Here is an 18,401-nt window from a genome sequence, read left to right as displayed (position 1 = left end):
GATCTGATTAAAATTATTCATTTAAATATAAACCACAGCCCTATAATTAGCTGGTTGCAACAACATAAATGCTGAAATGGTTTCAGCTATATTTGAACAATGTCTATTGGCTAACACAACATGCCTTCGTGCCTCTGTCAGAGAAAATCCATAGAGAAACCATTTAATTGGCTTTAGTTCTTATATAAAATGACTGTCAAATATCACCGTATCAAGAATAGTTGTACACAATAAAGTAACAGCTTCCAGGAACATTCCAAGTAGATCTCTTTGGGCATGACAGCCAAACTAAATAACTGCAATTTCTAGGTCTCTGCCAATTCCATCATAGCCAATTCAGATAGCTAAAGCTGTTTTTGGAACTAGGCTTCTATGATGCCATGTGAACTATTTGAAGTATTGTGAAGAAAGTAATGGGTGTCCTAAAACATAGGCAAAATCTTATAAAATCATCATTGTTGACAAATTATACAATTTATTTCATAAAACCATATATTAACTTCAGCATAATTGACAATAATGTTACTATTCAAAAATATAGTTATTTGATTAATAATGACATAAAACTACGAGTATGGAGCATGATTTCAATGAAAATTAATATCATTTATTATTATTAGGTCATCACTCATGCATTATCTTAACTTTTATTACAATCCTTTATTAAAAGCTTATGTATATTTTATCTTTTATTATATTTATTTTACAACATACTACAAGTAAATCATTAAAATAGGTAAATAAATTTTAAAGGCAGTCTATGACTGTGTATATTATTGAAGTGAAATAATGAAATAAGCATATTTCAAATAATTATAAAAAAGTTAACAACTAATAAAATCACTGATTTTTAAAAATCATTTCTTTTCTTTCTTAGTTGTGGTCTTGGGGACAAATGATCTAGAAAATTGTTTCAATTCTTCACAGGGTCTAATTTTTGACACAGCCCATAGATAATTCAAAATAAGATGTTTAGGCAGATTTTGCTAACATATTGTTAAAGTGAATTCTAAGCATTGAAAAATTCTTTGTTTTACATAGCTTTACACTTGTCAAATCTTCCTAATTGACCACTGAGGATTTTTTACCTGCTCCAATGAAGAAAACAATACTGACTGTATTTTATTTAACAATTATTTAATAATTTTATTATATAACTAATTGTACAAAGCTATTTTATGCAATTGTATTGAAATGTTGATTAAAGTATCAAAATTTGCTCTTTATATTACCTTCTTTGATTAAAAACAATAATAACAATAGCAACATAAGGCAGGGTTTATGTTGAATCAGAGAAAGGACTGGAGATACATTTGTTATGTTCCTAGAAATAAAAACTGCTGGGGCTCATCATTACACTCAGATACTTGGAAAGTCAAAATATGGAATTGCTCAGGCATTGCAGGATTAAATACTAATTGGTCATATGTTCTGATATGAACATTATGTGTTTTAGTATTTTAGGAAGCTATTACAAATATGCTTTTAGAACTCCAGAAGGACAGAGAGAGATTTTTACACAAAAAATGATAGTGTATTTTTATTCCAAACTCTGAACTTATTTAAATAGGATAGGTGTTACTAACAGTATTGACTAATTTTATATTTTATCCACAGTTTGGAACCCAGTATTTATATTAGATAAAATAAATAACTTGCTAGTGGTCACAATGCTTTTCTTCTCTTTTATATTGTGGAAGCACATTTAAATTCCTAATTTCCTATTTTACTTATTACACATGGGAAATAACTCTTGAACATTGTGCAGGAGAATTAATTAATTTTAACAGTTCTACATCTTAATCAGCTGATGATCACCTTGCAATTGTCCTTATACTCCTTATAAAATCATGTTTTATGGCCAAAGATAAAATATGTTCCACTCATCTACATTTGTTCCAGTCTTAAAAAAAAAATCTCTTTTGAGATATTAAATCAAATAGAAGTCATTATTCTTGTTGCCTACCTTACAAAATTACAACTTAAGGCATTTGCTGCTCCATGAGTTCTTCCTCCAATGGTTGATTTAAGACCAAGTATTTTTACCATCTTTATAGAAATTCATAAATCTTCATAGTATGAGTATACTATGATAATCAAGGCCATTAATGGCAGAGAACTTAAGAATTGAAATGTGTGTGAATCATCACAATTTCCTGTCAAATTCCACATTGAATCATTTACATAATCACACTGACTTTAAGATTTCTGGCATCTGTCTCTTTGTCATTGTTCTCTAAGAAAAATCCATAGTCCATGCCCCTGGTCATCTTTTAATCTGTATTGTTGCAATCCCCTGCTCCTTGCCCCACATCCTTGGACAATTAATTATCTTCGAGTTTGTCCTGCATGGGCCTCCCAAGAAATCCTACTTTTTTCTTACTATCACAAACATCTGTATGTCATTCCTCTTAAACTTATTCTACATTTTTCCCCCACTGCCATTTAGCTTAGTACAATGAAAATTAGCTTCTTTTCTTATGTGTTGATCACTATACCACTCTGAATTATTTAACTTTTTAAACACTTTCATGAATTTTTAACAAAGTATTGTTGGATCATGGATAGATAGGTAGATGGATAGATGATAGATTCTTAATTATTTACAATTGTTTAATCCTTCTTTTCATGTTATAATACGGTGATATTTCTATCAGGTTTTTAAGTCAATAGCTGCCTTGTATAGAGCTATTAATTTAATAATGTTTTTGATTTCTCCCCTTCTCTCCAAGGCCAGTGACATTAAGAAGAAAGTTGTTTATTGTTACATCATATTCCTAATCTTTTCCTTTCAACTTTCATTATGGCTATGGGTATAAAATGTTTAATTACAACACGTTTTATAATTTTTTCCTTTATTACTAGGTTAGACTAATGGTTATCAAACTGAAAGAAAATGTGTTAAATTTTAAAACCTGGAGTTCCATATACAAGTGCTTTTCATTGAACAGCTTGGGTTTGTGGCCAGAAATCTGCATTTTAACAAAGTGACTTTGATGCAAGTGATTCACAAATTAAACTTTAAGAAGTATTTGAGATAAATTATATCCCCACAGACTTTGTTTCTATACCAAATATTATTCAATCTTTTTTTTTTTAATTTTTAGGATGGGAAAAATAGTATGCCTACCAAAGTATTGGTTTAAAAGGTTAAATGACATTAGCAGAAGTTGTTAATATAGTACCTGAAAACCTGAGTGGATTTTGTTTTGGGTAACTAATTCTCATCTGAATGTTACTAGGTGAAATATGTGGAAGTTAACTTGTGTTCAACAGTGTGTGCAATTATTGTATAGTCAACAATATTCTCTTTTGATTGTAATTTTCTGTAGTGGGGGAATATCCTTGTGTAAAGGCAATAACCTAGGAGATATTACTGTACTTTCTGACTATCGAAATAAATTTTATTTTTATAAGGGAATAAAACATAATCTTTAAAAAGGAACAGTTTTTACAATTAAAAGCACACGACATATAATTAAACTGGCCAAAATAATGAAAGCTCTGAAGTAATAGAGCGATTTTTACAAAAAGAATTGAAATCATATATAAAACACTGAAGGTGTATTAAAATCTTAGGTATTGTCTTTCACTGTAGCAATGATCAACTTATGTGACTACTCATGTCATTTTGTGGAAATGTGGTCTAGAGTCACCTGATCTGGGAGGACTTCAAAATAAACTAATGAGATTAATATCTGCTGCCTCTTTTGATCAGATTTAAAGGTCATGGAATTCTTCTGACCAAAGTGAAATTCAAAAGTGAACCTAAAGCAATTTTAAATTGAATTTCTCCTTTTATATGCTAGGCTGCCATTATTAACCAAGATGATGGAGATATTCAGAAAGAAAAATCTTTTAATATACCCTTTTCTTCTAAACACCGGGAAGGAAAATATGACCCAAAGGGATTAAAGAAGTCTTAGAAAATTGTGCATAGTGCCATGCATGTTTTGGTGCTCAAAAAAAACTTTCATTCAATAAAAATAAAAAATATGAATACATTTTGGGCATAGATTTATATAATAGTATTTTTGTACAGTGATGAAAATGCAAAATATATTTTTTTTTCTAAATAGTTCCACAAATTTCATTCTTTTGGTGTAAGAACATGACTACATTTGCAAGGCATTCTTAACTTTAAAGCGCTACACTCTATGTAGCCGCTAGCACCTTTTATGTCTTCTTCTTGCAGACAGTAGTATTGTAAAATGCAAAAACTTTTATTGCATTTGGAATGGATATTTAGATATTAATTCACCAGTCTGTTAATTTTAAAACATTTTTTCATCTATTATTGTTTCACAATCTTCTGAGATAAAATTATTTCATCTATACATAAATATTTATAATTTTTAACATGCTTCAAAATTTTTCTATCCTAATCTGGATGTAAAATTTTGCATAAGGTTCAATTAACATTTACTAAACTCTGTACCATGTCCTAGAATAAGTATTTTCATGTGAGAAGTATTCTTATTCAGCTTCTATAATAACCCATGAGTTGGAATTATTCATCATCTGAAATGAAGAAATGCATGTTCAAATGATTTACCTGAAAAAGCATAGTTAATAAGCTGTAGAAATAAAACCTGGAGATATTATGATCCTTCTAATTCAACACAGAAGTAGGAAAATACTTTTCCCCTTTCTCTCATGTGCAAGAGAATACCAGTCCCTTAATAAGAAAGTAGTAATATTATCTGAACAAATGAAAACCAATGCATTTTTTAAGCAGTAAAATTGTTAGAATTACCACATTGGCTCAGACCTGTGGTTAGTAATGCCTGACATTCTGTCTTGGGCAGTGATAGCAAAGGACATGTTATTAAAGGTTGTTAATATCCTTCTTGATATCAACTTCATATGTTTGTGTTGTTTTCAAAATACTGTAGATGTGTCTAAAATCCCTTTAAAGATCCAACAAGTATAAATTTATATATATTATTATTCAGTACAATTTTGAACTTCCACAACAATTTATGTTTCACTCATTTTACACACACACACACAGCTTTGTACTACAATTTCTATTCATTCACTACTACCATCCAAATTTGACTGTTACTGTATACCTATGAAATAATGACTAAAGTTTCAGATTGGTTTTCCAATATAATGGGCTGGATTCCTCAGGGAATTTATTCAGTATTTTTTTTAAGGAACATTTAAATTTCTTGTCTCAATCCTTCTTATAAGAATATCTATGCTCGGATAAAATTGCTTCTATACTGTATTTCATCCTTGTGTAGAGACCACAAAAACTATAAGTCCCCATCTGAGTGACACAACCATGTTTGTTTCTTCCATGACAAGAACCTCCATTTGTCACCCATTTTCCTTTTTCCATTGAAATGGAAGGAATGAATCAGCGGTGGGGAATTTGATGCAGATTTTATGCACCTAAAACAGAGAAATTACACTCCTTTTGCCTTTTAGAAACAAATAGCTTACAATACTTTTCCTTCACTCAACTGCACCCTGAACACAATTACTGTGAGTTAAAGATTATGCTAAGCACCTGATATTCTCCTGATACTTTCCTACTTTTTTTCATAATCCCTGAAAAACAGACTCTTTCGCAAGTACACCTGTTTTAGGAAAGGTCAGAACACGATAACCTAGAGGATCATCAGGACTATGCCAAAATCTCCTGATGCCAGATCTGTCGACTAGAAGTCTCCAAAAGAAAGAAGAATGTGTTCCTGCACTAACACTTAACACGGATTCTTACCCAAAGCCTTGGTTTCTCCTTCAAGATTATAAAACATTATTCATTTTTTCCCCAAGGGAGGGCACAGTTTTAAAGCATGAGCCTGCTGTGGTCTCTTGCCTCACAAAGCAATAAAAGCTACTCCTTTCTCCTTCACCCAGAACTCTGGCTTCTACACTTCTATTTGGCACCAGTGTAGAGAGGCCATGTTCAGCAACATTATTTCTTCATAGCAGTAGCTAGATATTATTCTGCTTTGTTTTCTTCAAAAAACTTAAGGTAGTATCTTAAATTTATGTTTGTTATAATAAGAATACATGATTCAACTCTATAATTTTATATTACAATGCCTAGTTTTAAAATACTACATTAAATCATTGTGTTACCTAGTATTGGTAAAATTGGTATGACAAAACCAATCTTACTTTAATATTAAGGAAATCTGACCAGAAAGTTTTTGATTTCTGAGAAGGGTTAGTGTGATGAAATAAAATCATAATGAGATGTTCAATAAACTCTGACCAAGAATTACTTCAGGAAAAGTAAAAATTAATGAGAAATTTCAATTGAAGAAGTGGCCATGAAAGAAATAAAATTAACAATGTGGATTATTTAAAGTGATTTATTTTAGAAAGTAAGGAGAAATATTAAAGAAAGAATAAAATCTAGTTTGCCAAGAAATTATCCATAAAAGGAAATTTAAGATTGGCTGGTTTAAGTTAGAAATGTTAAATAGAAGGTTCTATGCAGGCCGCTCGAGCAGAAATGGCCACGGAAGTGTGAAATGATAACTGAATAAATATTTTAAAAAAGACCAAAATTTCTAGTAATGGAAAACTTTTACATCTCTAGGAAATTTTACTGAGAGCAGATCTAAAAGGAATGAAGTGTTTTTTAGAGTGAGTAGATGATTTCTACTTAACTGAATATGTTACATGCATCAACTAAAAAGGAAAAGGAATAATCATAAAATTAGCATTAAGTAATGTGACTGATGTAACTGAAGACATAAATGAAGGTTACTACATTAGGAACAGTGGTTATAATTCTATAACTAAAGGTGGGAAGAAAAACAATGTATGCTGTAATACCAGTAGAAAGTTTTATCTGCATGATGCCAAGGTAAATGACCAATTCTAAGACTGGCTTAAAAACATACCAAGCCATTGTGGGGGTGGGGAGGTGCTGGAAATCACTATACTTAGTTCCACGCAAACAAAGTAAATAATTTACTACCTGGATATTTAATGCTTTTGGACAAAATAATAATAAACAATAAAGAATATTTTCTATGAAAACTTAGTACCCTTCCTAGTTCTTAGTATTTCTGTGGTGCAAGGTGGTAAAATCTGCAACAAATTATGATAGGAATATCCAGCATATTTGACTGCAGTTATTAAGTATTGTTCTAGGCATATTAATCTATACAATCAGGGTTATTAGAAATTGTTATTACAAGGTTTAAAGAGTGTGAATGTCTTTTAAGTGAAATATCTAATTCTAATTCTCTAGAAAATATTTAATTTATTTTCAGTTGTAGTATTCCTATGCTGAAATACTGATGTTAGCCATTTTAATTTACAGCCTAAATCATTGGAAAGTAATTCTGATATATAAACAGCCATCTCTTTTTTGGTACTTCAGTATGGCTTTTGTTCTAGTTATAAGATTTTTACCTATCCACCAAAAGGTAACATCAAAGTTTCTAAAAGTAAAAATTTTTAATTGATAAAAGCACATTGTATTACTATTGATATCAACTTCCTGATTATTATCATTCAGCCTTCCTCAAAATCTAGGACGTGCATTTTAAAATTTCTTTTTTTAGGAGTTCCTGTCCTGGCTCAGTGGTTAACAAATCCGACTAGGAACCATAAGGTTGTGGGTTCGATTCCTGGCCTTGCTCAGTGGGTTAAGGATCCGATGTTGCTGAGAGCTGTGGTGTAGGTCACAGCCTCAGCTCAGATTCTGCGTTGCTATGGCTCTGGTGTAGGCCAGCAGCTGGAGCTCCAATTCGACCCCCAGCCTGGGAACCTCCATATGCCGCGGGTGCGGCCCTAGAAAAGACCAAAAAAAAAAAGTTTTTTTTTAAAATGCAGGTCCTAGACATCAACTGTACAGATGTTTTCTTGATCAGTCTCCTGAGGCAACAGAAATAAAAGCAACAATAAACCAGTGGGACTGAATCAAACTGACAAGCTTTTGCACAGCAAAGGAAACAATAAAAAAAAAAAAAAAAGACCACCTATGGAATGGTAGAAAATAGTTTCAAACTATGCAACTGACAAGGGCTTAATCTAAAATATACAAACAACTTATACAACTCAACAGCAAAAAACACAAGACCCAATCGAAAAACTGGCAAAAGATATGAATACATATTTCTCCAAAGAAGTTATACAGATGGCAAACAGGCACGTGAAAAAATTATTAGAGAAACACAAATCAAAACTACTATAAGATACCACCTCACACCTGTCAGATGGCCATAATTAACAAATCAACAAATAACAAATGCTGAAGAGGGTGTGGAGAAAAGGGTTCCCTCCTACACCGTTGGTGGGAATGTATAATCACTTTGGAAAGCAGTATGGAGGTATCTCAGAAAACTAAATATAGAACTACCATATGACCCAGAAACCCCACTCTTGGGGATAAATCCAGACAAAACCTGCATTGAAAAGGACACATGCACCAGTATGTTCATTGCAGCACTATTCACAATAACCAAGACATGGAAACAACCCAAATATCCATCGACAGATGATTGGATTAGGAAGGTGTGGTATATATACACAATGGAATGCCACTCAGCCATAAAAAAGAACAAAATAATGCCATTTGAAGCAATATGGATGGAACTAGAGACTCTCATACTAAGTGAAGTAAGTCAAAGTGAAAGAAAAATACCATATGATATCACTTATCTGGAATCTTATATATGGTGCGAATGAACCTTTCTACAGGAAAGAAACTCGTGGATTTGGAGAACAGACTTGCGGTTGCCAAGGGGGAGGAGGAGGGAGTGGGATGGATTGGGAGTCTGGGGTTAATAGATATAAACTATTGCATTTGGAGTGGATAATCAATGAGATCCTGCTGTATAGCACAGGGAACTATATTTATTCACTTGTGAAGGCACATGATGGAGGATAATGTAAGAAAAAGTGTGTGTGTGTGTGTGTGTGTGTGTGTGTGTGTGAGTGACTTGGTCACTTTGCTATACAGTAGAAAATTGACAGAACACTGTAAACCCAATATAAAGGAAAAAAAATCATTAATAAAAAAATAAAACAAAACAAGCAATGAAGAAAAAAGAGTAAATGAAAAAAATCCAAAATAATTAGCTAAAATTAAGTGTTAGTATGAATTAACAAATTTGTATATGCTGCATCAATGTTAATTAGTCATAAAACATTCACCAGATTTGTTTAACATTTATAAGAACAGTTTGCAAACAGAAACATCTGAAGCCTTATGACAAAAGAGGGCCATTAACACACATATCTTTCCTAATCCAAGTGTTATATTACTTTTCTGATTCAAGGTGAGAAGGTTTATGAAGGCCTTAGTCTAAAAACTGACTCAGGAAGTTTAGATAAATGTCTTCAATAAATCTAAAATGCTATAGAATATTACAGCAGTATTTTATATTCTGGAGAATTGCAATTTGGTGGCAGTTATAAATTTCTTTATATATTTGATCGACACACAACCATAAATGTGGTACATTCTATTTTTGTATTTTTTTATATTTATATATGTATTTGTAAATTTCTAAAGATGTATTTGCTTATGCCTATTCTAGACTGTGATTACTTAAAGGTAGGGATTATCTATTATTCATTTTTCTATTTCTTCATATCTTGAATGTTTCCAACTGGTGAATATATATGTTTTGTCAATTAATATGTTCCTTGCTTGACAAAATGAATGACTGAATGTATGAAGGCATCGACCATACGTGGATGAACTCATACATGTGTCATACTCTATTCTATTAAGAATATATAGCACTGTTCATAAGAACATGCTTTTAGCTAGTTACTAATCAGTCATATCTCACTGAAAGAAATGGTGATTCACTATGAAAAAAACACCATATAAGAACCATAGCAATAGGTAAATATTTTATTCCTTTCTTCCTCCCTCCCTTCCTTCTTTCATTCCTTCATTAAGCTATTCATTAATTCTTCCTTTTATAAAATTAGTTGACCATGAGAAACCCAGGCATGTAAATTTTTAACTTATTCAGTGTTGTAAATTGTGCGACACTTCCATCCCTATCCCAGGGTGGAATCAACTAGAAAATATTTACTTTCTTTCCATGACAAAAATTCTAAAGGTGCTTACCTGATGAGTAAATTGACATGGAAACCATTTTTTTTATAAAAAGTGAACTAAAAATATATAATTAATGTAATTTAATCTAATCCATTCATGTAAATAATTGACTAAAACTACAGTGCTCGAATGGTGTGACACAAAGGCTTGTGTGAGTTTTGGAATTAGACAGAACTATGTTGTAAGCTAGTCTCCTCTCCTCAGGAAAGACATATCTTCTAGAAATTCACCCACTTCAGTTTTTTAGTTTATAATACAGAGGAGAGCAATACCTTTGCTTTTGTCAACATTTCTCAAAGATCTAGTCCTTTATGCTTCAACCATTGTTTGCCCCTTAAATCCACTTCCTTTTTTATTTTATATTTTACCTTTCTATTGTATGTTTTCCTTTTACTACCTCAAAAATTTTTTCTTCTTCCTTTTTTCTTTCCTTTGTTCCTTCCTTCCATTCTTTTTTTTTTTTCCTTTTTTTGCAAGGCAAGTTTATCATTTTAAAGGTAGAAAAAACTCAAGTTTCCTGAGAGATTAAATGACACTATGTATATAATTTTATACATCCTCTAAGTTAACTCAAATGGTAAATAATACTATGATATTAAATTTAATGTATAGGCATGCCAACATCAACATAATTATAATTTTTGTTTGTAAGCCCAGTAGAATAAATATTGGGCTTAAGTTGTCATACTCCTTTAAAATACAATTCTGCTACAATTCTAGTACGAAAAAGAAGAAAATATTTCTGTAACTGATAATATAAAGAATTTTTCATTTATTTATTTATTACTCTTAAACACTGTTGTTGATTAAGCCATATCCATTTGGTCTTTTTCTTAGAATTGTATAAAGTTAGTTTGGAATTAAATACTAGGTTGAATGTATATTGATCTAATTTTCTAACTTATTCTGGGATGGAACATGAGCAGGAAAGAAACCTTCATTGTTAGAAACACCTAATGTTTATAGCAGCACTATTTACAAGAGCCAAGACATGAAAGCAAACTAACTGTCCATTGACAGAAAAATAGACAAAGAATGAATCTATCTGTCTATACACACACACACTGGGATATTACTCAACCATAAAAAGAATGAAATAACATCTTCTGTAGTAACATTAATGAACCTAGAGAACATCACACTAAGTGAAGTAAGCCAGACAAAACAAATATCATATGATATCACTAGTAGAAAATAACAAAACTTTACAAAACAGAAATAGACCCACAGACAGAGGAAACAAACTTATGGTTACCAAATGGGAAAGGGGGGTAAGGGATAAATTAGGAATTTGGGTTTAATCGATATATACCACAATATACAAAATAGATAATGAACAAAGACATACTGTATAGCACAGGAAACTATACTCAATATCTCATAATAATTTATAATGGAAAAGAATCTGAAAAAGAAGGTACGTCTATATAGTCACTTTGTTGTACACGTGTATAGTCACTTTGTTGTACACATGCGTATAGTCACTTTGTTGTACACATGCGTATAGTCACTTTGTTGTACACATGCGTATAGTCACTTTGTTGTACACATGTGTATAGTCACTTCGTTGTACACATGTGTATAGTCACTTTGTTGTACACATGTGTATTGTCACTGAAACTAACACAACATTGTAAATCAACTATACTTCAAAAAATTTTAAAAAATCCAAAAAACAAACAAACAAAACAGCATCTGAAATTTGTAGCTTTTTCATAGCGGTAAATTCTGGGAAACACAGTCTAATAGAAAGGAAAATAATTTCAATTGTTACAGAGGTAACAATATGTAAACAAATGAAAACACTATGTAGTTATATTATATTTAATTTCTTTGGTTATTCTGATTTACAGATTGTATCAAAGGCCAAGGACATGTTCCCAAGTCAAAGGAAAATAATGTGACTACATCAAAACATCATAACAATAGCTGCCCAAAATATAACCATGTAATCATGGTTCTTTGTTAGGCTGTGCCACTAACACTCTCAAAGGGAAAACTGGACTTTAAATTTTATACAAAATGGAATATCTGTATTCCATTTTTCCCCCATGACATTCCTAGCATGGTCAAAGTTAGAATAAGCTAAAACTTGTTACCTGGGATATAAAGGACAGATATTGATGTGACAGTTTCTTGGCCTTTACTGCTCCAAAAGACATGAACATTTCACATTTTGTGCTTTGAAAATGTGCCAAGGAGCAGAAAACAAATACGGGACATTCAATGACCTGACTCTTAAAATGTGGACAACACAGGCTGCTAAAGTTGAATTGCTCAATATCCCTACTGAAAAGTTGTGATCTGTTTGAAATCACTCATAACAACTTCCTTGGGCTCTTCTCAAATATTCTCTATGGAGCCACAAGGTTACTGGTCCACATGGAGGAGCCTGACAGCAGTGCTAGTGAAGAGTAAGTTGTCTCCTATCAAAGCCAGCATTTTGAAAAACCAAGGCTTTAATTAGCTGTTGTACTATAGAAGAATAATTCCTACCTTTTTAAAATTTGTTACAGAAACAGAACTCATTATCTTCTTCCTCAAAACTCCAACAGAGGCTTCTTGAGTACCTTTACATTTCCTTATGTGTTTCTCACCCTAAGGACTTAGAAAATAATGCCCAACCTTTAAGAAAATAATTAGATGGAACAATCACAAAACCAAAAAAAAAAAAAAATGACATAATGCCTAATTTTCAGATCATTCTCTTAATGAATGTCCCTTTGGTACTTGTATATTCATTTTGCATCCTTGTACATTTTTAAAATTTGCTTGGGAAATGGTTAGAAAGCTAGTTCCTCTGTGTTTTTCTGAGGTATTGAGTTTGGACCCACTACCCTTTCTTTCTCTATTATCCCTCACAGGACCTGAGCTGGGCTTTATGCAGTGTCCTCTTCCGTCACTATTAATATCAATATCATTGATTTTCCAATTTTATTAATGTCATATTTTGCTTATTTTTAATAAAAAGTACTTAAAAAAAACTCCACATCTTAATTTTCACCTCTAAACTCCCAGAAGCCCAAATTATGCCAAGTTTTTATCATTTTATATATGGTCTATTAAAATAGATTTGTTATTGTTTTTAGTTTTAGCAGTACCTGTCCCAGGACAGGGATCAAATCCATGCCACAGTAATGACAATGCTGAATCCTTAACCACTAAGCCACCATGGAATTCCTACAATAGCTTTAATACTCTTTTTTTTAAAAAAGTGTTTACCATGTTGAAAACAATACCATGGTTTTTTTAAATGGATCTTAATTAATTTTTTAATAAAGTATAGTTGATTCACAATTTTTAAACAGGTATTACACTTCTTCATCTTCAAAACAATTTTAGGAAGACAGGTCCTATTTGTAATTCCATATTAAGATGATAAATGAGGCAAAGAGCATAAAAACTAAACCAACTGCAATCTCAAGATAGAAGGTCTTCTATCTTTTGGTTCTTTTTTGTACCCTGTTTACCAACATATCACTTTAAAAAGCCATTTTTTTTAAATTAAAAAATGCGTTTTCCTTTCTATTTCAATTTTAAATAAAATCTGTTTTTTCAAACCAATGTCTTCTTGTTCCAGCAGAGCACCATGCCATCAAGACTTAAAAAAAAATGTATTTTTATTTTTTTATTGAAGTATAATTGATTTATAATATGTTAATTTCAGATGTACAGCAGTGATTTGTATATATGTTTGATTCACATATATGTTTGATTCCTATATAAATTCATATATACAGGAATATATATATAAATATACATCTTTTTCAAATTCTTTTCCATTATAGGTTATTACAAAATATTGAGTTTTCCTTGTACTATATAGCAGGTACTTGTTGGTTATCTATTTTATATACAGTTTTGTGTATATGTTAATCCCTTTTTAAAACACTCACATGATTGTGATGCTTTGTATGTCCAATGTTATCAGTGTTCCCCTATTGCTTATGTAATGAATTTCAAATTCCTAGTTAAGCATATGATGTTCCTCAGAATTAGTTCAATGTAGAACATTGTCCAGTACTTTTCCAGAAGCACTGTTTATCTTGCACCACTCAAAGCCCCAAGCCCCTGCCATATTTCTTCTTGCCTCATACCTCTCTTCCAATAGATCAGAGGCCCTCAAAGGCAGGGGCTATAACTTATTTTCCTCTTATTCCTCTTTTGATTTCTTTCTTTACTTTTTTTTTTTTTTTTTGAGAGAGAGAATGCCATAGTAAAAATAACAAAGTAAAGAAAACAAAAATGAATAAAATTAGGTTTTCCTAAAAAGATGACAAACTAAGCCTATTTATTTCCTTCTGTTGAGAGATATTTAATCTTAGTTCCAGAACACTCAGAAAATATCCAGTGGTAGTTTTAGAAGATATTATAAAGATGAGAAAGAGAACCAAAAATCATGATAAAATTAATCACTTTTATATTTTTTCAGACTTTTGCAGTTTTTAAAAATGTATTAATGAAGTAAGATGCTGTATTACAATGATGATAGAAATATGCTCATATCATAGGCTGTCAGATCTCACTTTACAATACAGGCACCAAGACAGTATTTTTTGGCAAGATTAGTTGGGCACATTTTACACGCAGAATGCATGCTAGCTGCTAAAGCAAAATAGATAAATCAGATACAACCTCTTGAAGGAATTTATGGTCTGCCAGAGAGAAACAGACATGTACATTTAGAGAGGCCATGGAATAGAACAGGCAGCATTACCATATAAATGTGCTCAATGTCCAAAGGCCACACACAGATGAGTAGTCAATTCTTGCAATAAAATATGGACTATCATAAAGCAAAATGAAAAATAAACACATACACATGTGGATGATCAGAGAAAGTAGATAATTTCATGGAAAACTGTTTTTCCAAAAAAAAAAACAAAAAAGAGAAACAAAAAACAGACACCTAAATGAATCCAACCAACCAATCAACCAATCAAACAAACAAAAAATAGAACAGACTGGAGGAAAATGCTCATAGCAAGTTATTTTTAACTTCTACTTGAAACGAAGCAGTAAAACATAAAAACTAACAGTACTATATTGTTTTTGACCACATAGAGAATTGGTCCTGCTATGGACAAGAAACAATAACATATATTATAAGAAATGTCTTGAAATTTTGCCACACTACTATGTTCAAAACAGTGTGTGCCTGAATTGATATGATTTCAAAAGCAATGTAGTATCAGAGTGAGATATTTTTGGTTCTCCCTTTGCAGATGATAAAAAATAATTTTAAATTTATGTTTTTGTCTTCTGTTTTTTAAAAATATTGTGAATTAAATAGAAAATTATTTTTAGTAGTATTTCTTATATTCCACCAATAAAAGTAATCATTAATTTTTAAGCATCACAAGCCAAATATTTTTGTCTGTTTTGCTCACTGATACAGGCTTTAGTGCATAGGTTGCTGTCTAGCATACAGCAGGTGTTCAGTAAAAATTTGCTGATGAATTAATATGGGAAGAAAAGATTGCCAATACTTTTGTTATCTAAATGGGCAAAGTATGAAGAAACCAAGGGACAGATATTTGTGATTTTAGTGCTTATAGACTACGGAATTGCTAGACTAGGGATTGATAGAAAGAAACAGATGGAAAGGACTATTACTTCTCTTGAAGTTAGGCATAAATAAGCTACTTATATACCCAGATACTCTGGTATATTATTTTGAAGTATCAGAAAAATAAATCATAAAATCATAGAGAAAAAATAAATACTAATATTTAATTATAACCCAAGAAGTATTTTGGCTGTTCAGTTATGCCATAGTGTTAATAATAAATGTTTTGTTATTTTTAATTTTTCTGGTAATGGGAATCTTTGTCTCCTCAATGTCTTCATAGATATTTTAGAGGAATTTTGAGAGAACTGGTATCTAGGATTGTGAATGTGACCGAATTTTAAACCAATTTCTAAAATTCAAATTGAACTTAATTAAATACATTGTAACTTATAGTTTTATAGTATATTAGTGAACAATTAGTCTAAGCTCATCACTTTACGGGCAAGAAAAATGTGACACAAAAAGACAATGTAACTTGCCCCAAGTCATAGCCAGATGGATTAATAAAGTGTTTATTTTTTAGAGTGAATATTTCCTCTTCTATGTGTTGATCCTAGAAAACTAATGAGATAAGCACACAGGTATTTACAGACAGAAGTTTTTATCCTAGGAAGAAATAATTTAAAAAAAAACAAAACACAAAACCAAAAAATACAACCTAATTATTGAATGATACCTGGTGGATTAAATAAAGTAGGAAATATCAAAATAGTAGAACCCTGGGTAACCATTAAAAGATCTAGTTATGTCGATTGACATGGGATGATGCTCATAATGTACTGCCAAGTAAATAAATATGAAAAAAAGTATCTATTACATTATTTCATTTTCATGTGTCATAACTGCTCATGTATATTTGCATGAAGAGACTGAATTAACAGAAACTAAAATAATAGAGGTCTGTCTGAGATCAAAGTGTCAGCAAGCTTGGTTTCTTCTGAGCCTCTCTCTTCTGCTTGTAAATGACTATCTTCCTCCTGTATCCTCACGTGTTCTTCCCCACAATGTATGCTGTATCCAAATCTCTTCATATAAGGGTGCCAGTCATACTGGATTAAGGCTCCCACTAATGACTCCCATTTAAACTTAATTATCTCTTTGAATGTCCTATCTCCAAATACCATCCCATTCTGAGGTATTTGGAAATAGAGCTTCAACATATGAATTTGGAAGGGACACAATTCATGTCATAACACTGACAAAAAGCAATATTTACACCCACACAGACATACATTTAGCTCTATCATATGTGTGTGGAAGTTAATTTTATGTGTCATCTCGAGTGGGCTAAGAAATGGCCAAAGCTGGTAAAACATTATTTCTGGGTGTGGCTATGAGGGTGTCTTGGAAGAGATAAGTATTTGAATTAGACTGAGAGGGAAAGAGCACTTTCATCAGAGAAGATGGATACCCTGCAATCAGCTGAGAGTCTGAAAAGCACAAAGAGGCAGAAGAAGGGCAAAGGTGCTCTCTCTGCTTGTGCTGGGACATCCATCCTCTCCTCCCCTTACACATCAATACTCCTGGTTTTGAGGCCTTTAGACTTGAACTGGGACATAGTCCATCAATTCTCAGGGTTCTCAGGCCTTCATATTTGGACTGAATTACAACACCAGCTTTCCTGGTGTTCCAGCATGTAGACAGCAGATACTGGGATTCCTGGGCCTACATAACTGAATGAGTCAATTTGTATAATAAATCTCTCTTTCCTCCCACCCATATATATAAGTGTGTTATGCATCCTATTGGTTGTTTTCCCTCCTCTGGAGAACTTTGCATATTTGATTTTTCCTTCTTGAAAAGCTTCAGTTAAATCCAAGTCAATTAATATTATCCATTTGTCACAGGCCATATACAAAGAGATAACAGTGAGGTGAGACTAGAGGGACAATAAAGGGAAAGTTGGAAAAGGTAGGAGAGACATCTGGGTCCTGTGAGCTATTCAAGCAAAAACATCTAGATGTGGGATGGGCCCAAGGTTATCTGTTGAGGCTGGGTATGTGCCTATGTCAGTAATAGGAGGAGAAATACTATAGCTACAAACATTCCTTTACTGTTGGAGGGTGAAGTGTGCTGTGCCTATTGTTGGGAGATTATGCTGTGCAGGTAGGTGTATGCTTCAAAAAAAAATTAAATTCAGTATAAATGAACGCCTGATCCTAGGGAGAAATTTTAGATGTAGGGAGACACAGTTAACTTGGTACTGAGTTCACAGAATTCATACTTTCTATATCTCACGATAAAAATTGTTTAAAAATACAAACATTGTCAAAGTAACAATTTTTATTAATAAATGGGGTATAACATTATTTAATTTACTTCAATAAATGTTAAAACTCTCTCCAAATACATATTAAAAATCCCTAGATTTTCATACTTTCTAGCCTTTTCTTTGGAATTTTCTTTTCCTCTACACCTAGTAATAAGTGAAAATGGCCATCAAGAGACCAAAGTGAAGGCTTTCAAAGAACAAATCTATTCTTTAAATTGAAAGATAAGGTAATAAAATTTCTTTGTAGAAAAAATCCTGTCAACTTCATAGATCTGAATACTTTATAGACTTTCCAAATATGTGTCAGTTCTACGCAATTCAAATAGTTTTTCACTCTATGAAAAAAAGAAAAATGTAGTACCAACAAAACTAAAGAGTACTATATCTTATCTCTTAAAGCAATTTTCATTTCCTGTAAAGGCTTTTAGATGAAATAGTACATTCTAGCTTTTCATTAAAGATACATGACCACTACCAGTTGAAATCTGAAGCTAAAATCT

At 31.8% G+C, this 18,401-nt stretch overlaps 1 protein-coding gene across 5 annotated transcripts in view; it reads right to left on the bottom strand.

Annotated features, from left to right (window-relative positions):
- The window catches only part of LRP1B (LDL receptor related protein 1B), a 1,884,722-nt gene that overhangs the window by 19,337 nt on the left and 1,846,984 nt on the right, over window positions 1-18,401 (bottom strand). The gene's annotated exons all lie outside the window — the stretch shown is intronic.

Source organism: Sus scrofa, chromosome 15 (genome assembly GCF_054392235.1).
Source record: "Sus scrofa isolate SSC_HxYL_T2T_F1_AM1 chromosome 15, Sscrofa_HxYL_maternal_Yorkshire_Landrace_v2.0, whole genome shotgun sequence".
Lineage (NCBI taxonomy): Eukaryota > Metazoa > Chordata > Mammalia > Artiodactyla > Suidae > Sus > Sus scrofa.
Note: the sequence above shows the minus strand (reverse complement) of the source record. Positions and strands in the feature narration are given on the sequence as shown.